The sequence below is a fragment of the Aulostomus chinensis genome, chromosome 6 (assembly GCF_037954235.1).
Source record: "Aulostomus chinensis isolate RoL2024-O1b breed Wild chromosome 6, RoL_Achi_v1.0, whole genome shotgun sequence".
In the NCBI taxonomy this organism is placed as follows: domain Eukaryota; kingdom Metazoa; phylum Chordata; class Actinopteri; order Syngnathiformes; family Aulostomidae; genus Aulostomus; species Aulostomus chinensis.
The window spans coordinates 19,257,739-19,267,804 of NC_141325.1; the positions used below are offsets into that span (position 1 = coordinate 19,257,739).

Sequence of the window (10,066 nt, forward strand, 5' to 3'; positions counted from 1 at the left end):
AGGAGATGTCAACCGATCTTATTTCTATATGTCTGAGTGGCAGATTGTCCAGGGGAACACTTGAAGCTGACAATTCCAGCAGCTTCAATGACCTGCTAGTCTTCATCTTCGTTACATATGTAGGATGAAGATAGTGGCAAGTGGAAGCAGAACTGGTGGTCTCCAAACAGCTTTGACCACATCATAAAAATCTCCACCATAAAGAGCAACTGGCCACTCTTTTCTGACCCTACAAAAATAGAGGGAAGGGTTCCAAAATGGGTGGTCCCCCTTATGAATGATCAAAAGAAGTGAATAAAAAGGCATGCAGAATTCACATGAATGAGCAGGCTACATCTCTCTGCTTTTCTCTATCATTTTCACCGCCTGAGCCAACAATGAGGGCGGTCTTTCTTGATTCTGATCCTGGGAATATCCAATTGCTCGCAGTGTGAAAATAAGGAATCTGTGAATGTCTGAATATTTATTAAGTGGTGAAAATTTATAAAGCTGCTTTTAACAAAGGCTGCTAAAAGGCAAGTATCACCCTGCCATTTGCAAGCCCGCCATTTGAGCTTGCTAAATTTGACACAGCTGATGTAGGCAATAAATTTGAACTAGTTTCCCCTCCCCCTTTATCCAGGTTGAGTGTTGCCCTGCAAAACCTTGGAGCACACTAAAAAAACATGACAGCAATCCAAATAGATTTATTATAGCATGAATTATATGAATAAAACTGCATGTAACCTGCAAAATCACCTTTAGAATTTTGAAAATATTTGATGTTTTCAGATGTAATACTGCACATCTGACTAGTGTTAACAACAGAACTTGGTAAGGCTAAAGGTGAAAGAAAACTCTGTCCGGGTGACCAGATTTCACTAGAGTTGCTGATCTGTGATAAACACTTGCCCATTGTAGACAGCCTCAGTCTGCTTCATCCATTGGCCAAGAATCGGGGGACCGGTTATACTTAAAACTCAGAGGCCCAGAAAGAGGGTGACAGGGGGTTCTAAGGGGGTTTGCAATGAAAATAGCAGAGTTGGCACTGAGTAGAGAGTCAGACAGAACCCTGCATCTCTGTTATTTTGAAAGGGTCTGAAGCATAGTTGGCTGAAAATGAACAAATAAATGATTTAAGTCCAGTTTAGGCTTTTGAACAGACTTTTGGTTACTGTATCTGGTGTGTCTGCATTCGAGGTGTAAGTGCTAAACATATACTAAGAGGGACAACCCTTAAATGAGCAAAGAAAAAATGAACTCACAAGAAAGAAGTATTATTATTAATGAACCTGTCTTTCAAATGAGAAATCCCTGAAGTGCCCATGAGTTAATGCAGATCAAAGCGATTGCCATTGCAAACCAAGGCCTGATCCTAACAGGTTTTTTTTAGCCATTGGAGAATTCACTTTATGAGATTCAAGTTGATGGCTCGGTGGTTGGTGGCTCGGTGGAGTTTGCATGTTCTCCCTTCCTCCCACAGTCCAAAGACATGCAAATGGGGACTAGGCTGATTGATACTCTAAATTGACCGGAGGTATGAATGTGTGTGTGAATGGTTGTCTGTCTATATATATTGGCCCTGTGATGGACTAGCAACCTGTCCAGGGTGAACCCTGCCTCTCACACGAAAGCCGCTGGCATAGGTTCCAGCCCCTCTGCGACCCCTAACAGAATAAGTGGAAGAAAATGGATGGATGGATTGAGATTCAAGTAATGTACTTGTCCAACATTGTTCTGTCAAGATACTGGTGTCCAAAATCCCCATGTCACTAAAGTGGTACAATGTACTGTACAAAGTACGAGAAATAAATCACAGTACTCAGACTCAAATTAAAGTCAAGTCAAGTCAGTCAAGTCAATTTTATTTGTATAGCACCAAATCACAATAAAAGTTATCTCATGACACTTTACAGGTAGAGCAGGTCTAGTACCACACTCCTTCAATGAATTTACACCCAACAATTCTCCATGAGCAAGCACATCCTGCAACAGCAGCAACAAAAACCTTCCTTTTAACAGGTAGGATTGTCGAGCAGATCCAGGCTAAATGGGGACGGCCTTCTGCTTTGACCGGTTGAGGGGAAAGAGAGCAGGAGAGCAGGACAGAGACAAAGACAGATAATGGAGGAAGACCTCCTCCAGCAGCACCCAGGATCTGGGATGTGGGGAGCCTGAAGGTCCCGGAGAAAAAGATGAGTTCATAATGCATATGAGTATGACTGATGTATAACACATCCAGGATGGCAGCGAGGAAGGAGAGGAGGAGAGAGAAGCCCAGTGTACCATGGGAGATCTAAACCTATAGTAGCAAATCTAAGTGCCAGCCTAAGCAGCCCTTACTACAAGCTTTATCAAAAAGGAAGGTTTTAAGACTGCTCTTAAAATTAGAGAGGGTGTTTGCATCCCTGATGGGAACTGGGTGACGGTTCCAAAGGAGGTGAGCTTGATAGCTGAAGGCTCTGGCTCCCATTCTACTTTTAGAAACTCTTGGGACCACGAGTAAACCTGCATCCTGGGAGCGAAGGGTTCTAGCTGGAGAATAGGGGACTATGAGCTCTGTCAGGTATGAAGGAGTCTGACTGTTGAGGACTTTGTATGTTAGAAGGAGAATTTGAATTCTATTCTGAATTTGACAGGGAGCCAATGCAGAGACACCAGTACAAGAGAGACATGGTCTCTTCTACTAGTTCTAGTCAACGCGTGGGCACCAGAGTTTTGGACCAGCTGGAGAGTCTTTTGGGACTTATTGGTGAAGCCTGATAGGAGGGAATTGCAGTTACCCAGCCTGGAAATACAAAAAGCACAGACTAGTTTTTCTGCATCTTTTTGAGACAGGATATGCCTGACCTTAACAATGTTACATAAATGAAAGAAAGCAGTCCTAGAGAGTTGCTTAATGTGGGAGTTAAAGGACCTAGGAGAACTCCTAGGTTCCTTAAGGTAGTGCTGAAAGCCTGGGTAATGCCATCCAGAGTACCTATCTCATCAGATACGGTGTGTCTAAGGTTTTTTTCGGGCCCAGCGCAATGACTTCAGTTTTGTCAGAGTTTAAAAAGGAAATTATGGGTCATCCATGTTTTTATTTCCTTTAGACAGGCCTCCAGTTTAGTCAGCTAATTTGTTTCTTGTGGATGCAGTGATAACTACAGGCTGTGTATCGTCTGCATAACAGTAAAAAATGATCGCATGTTTCCTTATAATGTTACCTAGAGGAAGCAGGTATAGGGTGAAGAGGATTGGTCAAGTCAAGTCAATTGTCAAGTCAATTTTATTTGTATAGCGCCAAATCCCAACCAAAGTTATCTCATGACACTTTAAAAGGAGAGCAGGTCTGGTACCACACTCCTTCAATGAATTTACACCCAACAATTCTCCATGAGCAAGCACATCCTGCAACAGCGGTGACGAAAACCTTCTTTTTAACAGGCAGGAACGTCGAGCAGACCCAGGCTCAATGGGGACGGCCTTTCTGATTTAACTGGTTGGGGGGAAAGAGAGCAGGAGAGCGGGCAGAGACAAAGACAGATAATGGAGGAAGACAGATATGCAGAGGGAAAGAGTGAGACAGAGATAAAGAGAGAGAGAAAGGGAAGAGACTGATGGACAGACAGGGACATGAGCAGCAGCTTGAGCCTCTTCAGGTCTGCAGCCTACTCCAGCAGCACCCGGGAAGGGTCCAAGCACAGACCCTTGTGGAACACCATAACTGACTGTTGTGGTTTCAGAGGAATTATCATTAGTGAGTATGAACTGAGATCAACCTAGTAAATATGACCTAAACCAATTTAGTGCAGTTCCTTTAATGCCAATAACATGTTCCTGTCTCTGTAGTAGGATATGGTGGTCAGAGGTATCAAAAGCTGCACTAAGATCTAATAAGACTAGCACAGAGCCGAGTCCTTCATCAGATGCCAGTAGGAGGTCATTGGCGAGTTTGACTCGTGCTGTTTCTGTGCTATGATGAATCCTGAAACCTGACTGGAAATCCTTTAATAAGCTGTTGCTATGGAGAAAGTCACAGAGCTGTTTAGCAACTGCTTTCTCCAGAATTTTGGAGAGAAAAGGAAGATTTTTTTTTAAGTTATTTGATCATCATTTCAGTACTAGGGGTCCAAGCAAAAGGGGGCTGGGAGTGACAAATGTGAAGCAACGTCATTTACAGTACCAACAAAGCCACTGCTTTTGTAAATAAACCACCTTTGTTGACGATATGAGTTTCTCATGCCTGTGGCCTGTCACCTACTAACTGTCACCAAATGTGGGGAGCCTGACCAGAGTGGATGGAGGGTGGTAGGAGGCAGACACGAGGAAGTGACCAACAGGGGCTGACAGGTGGTCGATCCCAAGAGCAAGACAACTTGGCTGAACTCTCAAATGTTATATGAGGTCTGATGCAGCAGCAGACTGATCGTGAGTGCAGGGCAGACTAGGCGGTAAGAGGAAAAGTAGAGACATATTCAGCACCAGTTTGCCCTGATTCAGCAGTAAATGCAACAGGACCACTGCCAGCATTATCAGTAGCAGAGGGATGGTGCAGCAGCCAAGACACCTCACATGCTAACAATTTGTTGGAGGATAATGTACAAGTCTGATTTGGTTTACTGATTGGAGGAGCCCCAAAATGCAACCATAAACTGAAGGTGAAGACATTGAACACTATTTAATGACCTTCGAAAGAATTGCGATGGCCTCAGTGGCCTCAGGATGAGTGGGCTCTTCAACCATTTCCACTCCTAACTGGTAAAGCCTTTTCTGCTTATGCAGCTATGGACATTGACAACATCATGGACTGTGCCAAAGTAAAATGTGCTGTGTTGCAGAAATATGAAATCAGTATAGAGACCTATCGAGAACGGCTCTTCATTTTTCCATTTATACATTTTCTAATTCAGCCATATTTAGCATTGTTTGGCTTATGATATGTACTTATGTGTACACATACCTCTTAAATAATTCAATACATCCTTTTTACTTAAGTATTCACAAGTAAAAATTACACTTTCTAAAATCAGTAAATTGCTGTAGCCTATTGTTTTCATTGCATTTACAGACCCTTGTAACTCTCTGAAACCACCCAATGAATGCACTGACTTGCTTGTTGAACCACTCTGCTACTCAAAGCAGATAGAAACATCTTTAAAAACTAAAGTATAGAAATAAAAAAAGAACAGCTATTGAGATTTTCAACATTTATTTGAACACAAATAGTCAAATAAATAACATAACAAAAAGAAATAGCTGTATTACAATGAACAAAACAGCAGCAATTGACAGTTTTAAGTGTCTTTTTGAACTGACCACCATCAAGAACAAAAACCGCAACAGCAAGTTAATAAAATACAGGACTTAAATGTGCCATCACTGAAATCACGACAAATAAAACTGAAGTTACCTGAGTAAGAATAATCATAGATAAATAACATAAATAGAAATATATTGCAATGTGTAAAACAGCAGGATTTAACAGTTTAAGGTGTATATGAAATGACCACCATCTATCTAGCTACATCTTCTCATCTTTTTTTTTCAGGGCAGATTGGCATTCAGGAACGAGTGCCAAGTGCCTCAGCTTAAAGGGGCTGATCCTGTTTCTTTTCTCGGTTATTATTTGTCCTGTTTTTGATCCTTTCAGAGGGGACTTATGTTGCCATGATGCACAGTCACCCTGCCATTACCTTAGGCTAGTCATGGGTAGACTGAACCCTTGCACTCCAACCAGATCAGCAGTTCTACAGATCTTTAAATGAGGGTCTCATCAAGATCGGACCTTACTTCAAGTATAGCATCTGCTGAGGGATTTCTTCTAGCGGTGTCCTCTGTTGCTCTTGCATCAAAGAGCCTCTGAACAGCAGATGCTTGTTGCTCCTCTTCTGGTGCGCTTGCTCCCTCTTCTCCCTCTTGGCCTCCTGATAGTTGAGCTGGCTGGCTGCTGGGGGTGCATCATGCTACTGCTGCTGTTACTCTCTGAAGTGCCTTATCAAGAGCCCTGTTGTCATTAAAGGCCAGCTTTTTAAACCTTGGGTCGAACACAGTAGTTTCAGAGAGAATAGTGTTATATTCTATTCTGTGGAATTTTCTATCCATGGATGCACAGAGAGCAGTCACCAACTCTTCCAGTTCCCCCTTGGTAACTTGTGTCTGCTGGTAAACTGTGATTTTCTGCCGACCCCTGCACAAGAGTAGCATTTTGGAGGCTGCCACAAAGCTGAACAAAGAGAGAACAGTAAAATTATGCTTTGTTTCATTATATGGTATATGGAGTTTGCTCAGTTTATTATTTAATATTACTGACATTCACATCTTAAATTATCCTTAATATGTAATTAATAATCATTCATAATATAATAACAACTGTCTACTGTATCTCTGTGCTGATCTCCATAGTGACCTGCTCAAAGGGCTCCAAAACTGTGCACGTCTTCTGTAGTACCTCCCTTTCATCCTGGGTCAGAGCATCTACAGGTGCACTGAGAATGGCCAGTGTAGAGATGATGGCATCCTTCAACTCCAAAATTCATTTCAGCATGTAGAAAGTTGAATTCCACCGTGTGATGCAGTCTTGCTTGTCTCAGTTCAGGCTTACTCATTTGCCTCTGAGTAGATTTTTGCTTCTCAGAGGCTACTGTGCTCTTGTGGAAGTACTCTACAATTGCCTCCACATTATCAACAGTTGGATTCATGATCTTGAGGGCATCTCTAACAATCATGTGAGCCAGACATGCGTGGTGGGTCCATGTCAGTATTTTAATTGCTTTGGTTATGTTTGCTGCATTGTCGCTAACACAACAAACCACTTTACAGTAGTTTCAATTTGCCACTCTTTTTCCACTCTCATTAGTTCTTCTGCAAGGTTCTCATAAGTGTGTCTGTCACTAAACTCAAAACAGTCCAGGAGACAGGACACGGTTTTATAATTCTCAATGAAATGGCATGTGACAGTCATGAAAGATGTTGTACTTCTTGAGGTCCAGCAATCAGTAGTAAGGCAAACTACAGCAGCTTCATTGACCCTATCCTGCAGCGAAGCACATTCTCTCTCGTACAGTCTTGGGATTCTTTTTTTTTGAGTGACTGTTTTTTTGCTTGGAGGAACATAATTTGGTTTTAAAGCCTGTATGAAGCTTTTAAACCCCTTGTCCTCCACAACTGAGAAGGGTTGAAAATCACCAGCTATCTCAGATTGGTGGGAGTTCCCAAGCATAGATTAATTCATGTAAGATCATACACATGTAAATTGTTTGAAAAAAAGAATAGAGTGAGAGAATAAAATAGAGTCTCGGGGACATCCACAGGAAGACTGATCTTACAGCAGAGGCCAAAACTTTGTTGAGAGATGAGTGAGCAGCTCTCGCAGCACAGCCGAGTCAAACAATTTTTTGTATTTATTTATATTTTTTCCAGAGCTTCCACAATGACAGCCTGACACGCGGCACAGTGACAAAACCAGAATGCGACAGGAAGGTCGCGGGAAACCTGAGACAATGCGGGTTGTCTTTTTTACACTGCAGGTGAGCCAGGGCGAGCCGCTAAACACCCGGGTCGCCTGGAGGGTCAGTGGATGTGGGTTGAAATGCTGAGTCGACCCTTTCAGAGTGTCCCATGTTCACCCGTGTTCTTGGCGCAGTGTCAAAGGGGTTTTTGGGTTCCTTTCTTTCTCCTTTGCTCCTTCTCTCCTCATTGCTCCTTTCTCTCCTGAATACATCCGTCTAATGAGCACAAACACATGGCACACCCTCACGTGACAGTCATGCACTGCACGCATGGAGCACGCGTCATCCCGTCATTCTGCCTAGTCGTTTTTTTCTATGGTTTTTGGGGGTAAAAGAGAGAGAGAAAAAAAAAAACGGCTCACAGATGGGAGCCGGCTCCCATCGTTTACATTACAGAGCCAGCTCTTTGAACTGGTTTGTTCGTGACCGACACATCACTAATCCACATTGATCAGGTTCCACATCCAGGTTCTGTTGAGGAGAAAGAGTCTTGAGAGCATCTTGCTTTCCTAGCATTCATGCCATACATACATAACTGTTACTGTCTTCTACTGTGGTATCATTGAGATTTCAAGAATAAAACATGGCCTTCCATCCCTTATTTCATAGGGAGAGCGACCTCTGCAGCATTTCATAATTCTTAAACTCAGGAGTGTCAGAGGCAAACATTGTACCCATGATTTTCCTGTCTAAGCCATAGCTTTGTTTAGCTTATTTTCAAAACTTTGATTGAAATGTTCAACTAAACCAGCTGAGTTGAGGTGACAAGCAATATATTTTCTCATTTTAATACCCATAGTTGTCAATACTTTGTCCACTAAGTGACTAAAAAAGTGTGAACCATTATCACTTTAGATTTTTTGTGGTATTCCCCATGTTAGTATAAACTAGTTGGCTAATAGTTTTACGCCCTGCTCTACTTGTTAAGTGTCATGAGATAACTTTTGTTGTGATTTGGCGCGATACAAATAAGATTGATTTGACTTGAATAGTTTTACCACTGAACATCAGCTTTGACTCAAAGAAAAGTTTCAACCATCTCAAGACAATATTTCTCTCCCTTGGACGGAGTTAATTCAGTAAAATCCATTGTTAAATGTTGAAAAGGTTGGCTAGGCTCTGGGAAAGGTCCCTGTGGTGGGTGTGATCCATCCTGTGGGTTATTTACTTAGAAGGAAATTGGATAGCGTCTAATAGTTTCAAGATTAAAACCCTGAGAGTAATAGGAGTACCAGTAGATGTTTTCATTCCATGATACCACTGTTTAGCAAAGGTGTGACAAACTGAGAAAGCATACTGGCTGTCTGTGCAGACAGTGAGGACTTTCCCTAGCACCTAGCTTACATGCTTGTGTTAGAGCAATTATTTCAGCTATACTTGGGCTGATAAGTATTGAAGCAGAGCAGCTACTAGCAGAATGGGATCAGCAGACACCACAGCAAAGCCTACTTAATATTCATTTCATCTATGAGAACTACCAAAAAAAGGTTAAGTCAGAGAGTGGAGCATCACTCTGGTCAGTTTAGCAGTCATAGCTACACATCAAATGAACAAAATTAGGGTTTATTGTCGCTGACCTTCTTGAAATTGTTGTCTTGTGTTAGTTCTTCTCTTGTCGTGTTACTTTGTAAGTTTTTTTTGTAGTTTATTTGTTTTTGTTGTATTCTTTTCCACTATAAGGTATAAAGGGTAGGCACAATATGCTTTGGCTTCAGCCTACACCTTTTTGGTCTGTTTATTTCTACTTTTTTTTCTCTATTCTTTTCAAATCGCAGTGTTGTTCCTCCAAATGACCAAATAAAACATTCATTCATTCATTCATTCATTCATTCATTTTGTGTCTGCAGAAAAATGTTGCCACATATAACAAAATGGTGCTGCCATGTGGAAGTGTAGATTTAGCTAAATTTTCTGACATTTCATGAGGAAAAATAGATGGAGAATTTACAAAACCCATTTGGCATCTTTTTAAAGTATAGCCTTTCCCTCTATATGTAATAAAAAACCAAAAATAACCATCAGGATGCAGCAATATAGAGAAGAACGGATTAGCCAGATCAGTGACTGAAAAATGTATGGTAGGTACTTGTGACAACAGAGTGTAAGGGTCAGGCACATTTCAGGCTATGTGAACCACTGCGTCATTTAGCTCTTAAATCTTGGATCTTCTCCACACCACCGAGGGTGGCTTAATTTTTACAGGAAAAAAGAGGTGAATTGGATGGTGAATCATTAAATAGAATTGGAACAGGAATTGTCAATCATTTCAGTGATAGATTACTGGATTCCCTCCTCAGTTTGAGGATCTATGGGTTTTATCTGATTCTTACCTGATAAGATGATTTAGGTTTTATTTGTAGTGGCTTTACATCTTTTATCAGACCCACATCAGATGGTCCTAAAAAAAAAAAGTAGTTAAGACTCACTGAAGGAAGGCATCCATCCATCCATTTTCTATTGCTTATCCTGTTAAGGGTTCGGGGGGGCTGGAACCTATCCCAGCCTTGGGGCAAGAGGCCATGTACACCCTGGATGGATTGCCAGTCCATCGTAGGGCCAAAGCATATAGACAGACAACCATTCACACTCACAGT

At 41.7% G+C, this 10,066-nt stretch overlaps 1 pseudogene; it reads right to left on the bottom strand.

The window, feature by feature from the left end:
• Positions 1-5,508: 5,508 nt before the first annotated feature.
• On the bottom strand, positions 5,509-6,508 carry LOC147260381 (uncharacterized; annotated as a pseudogene).
• Between the last annotated feature and the right edge of the window lie 3,558 nt (positions 6,509-10,066).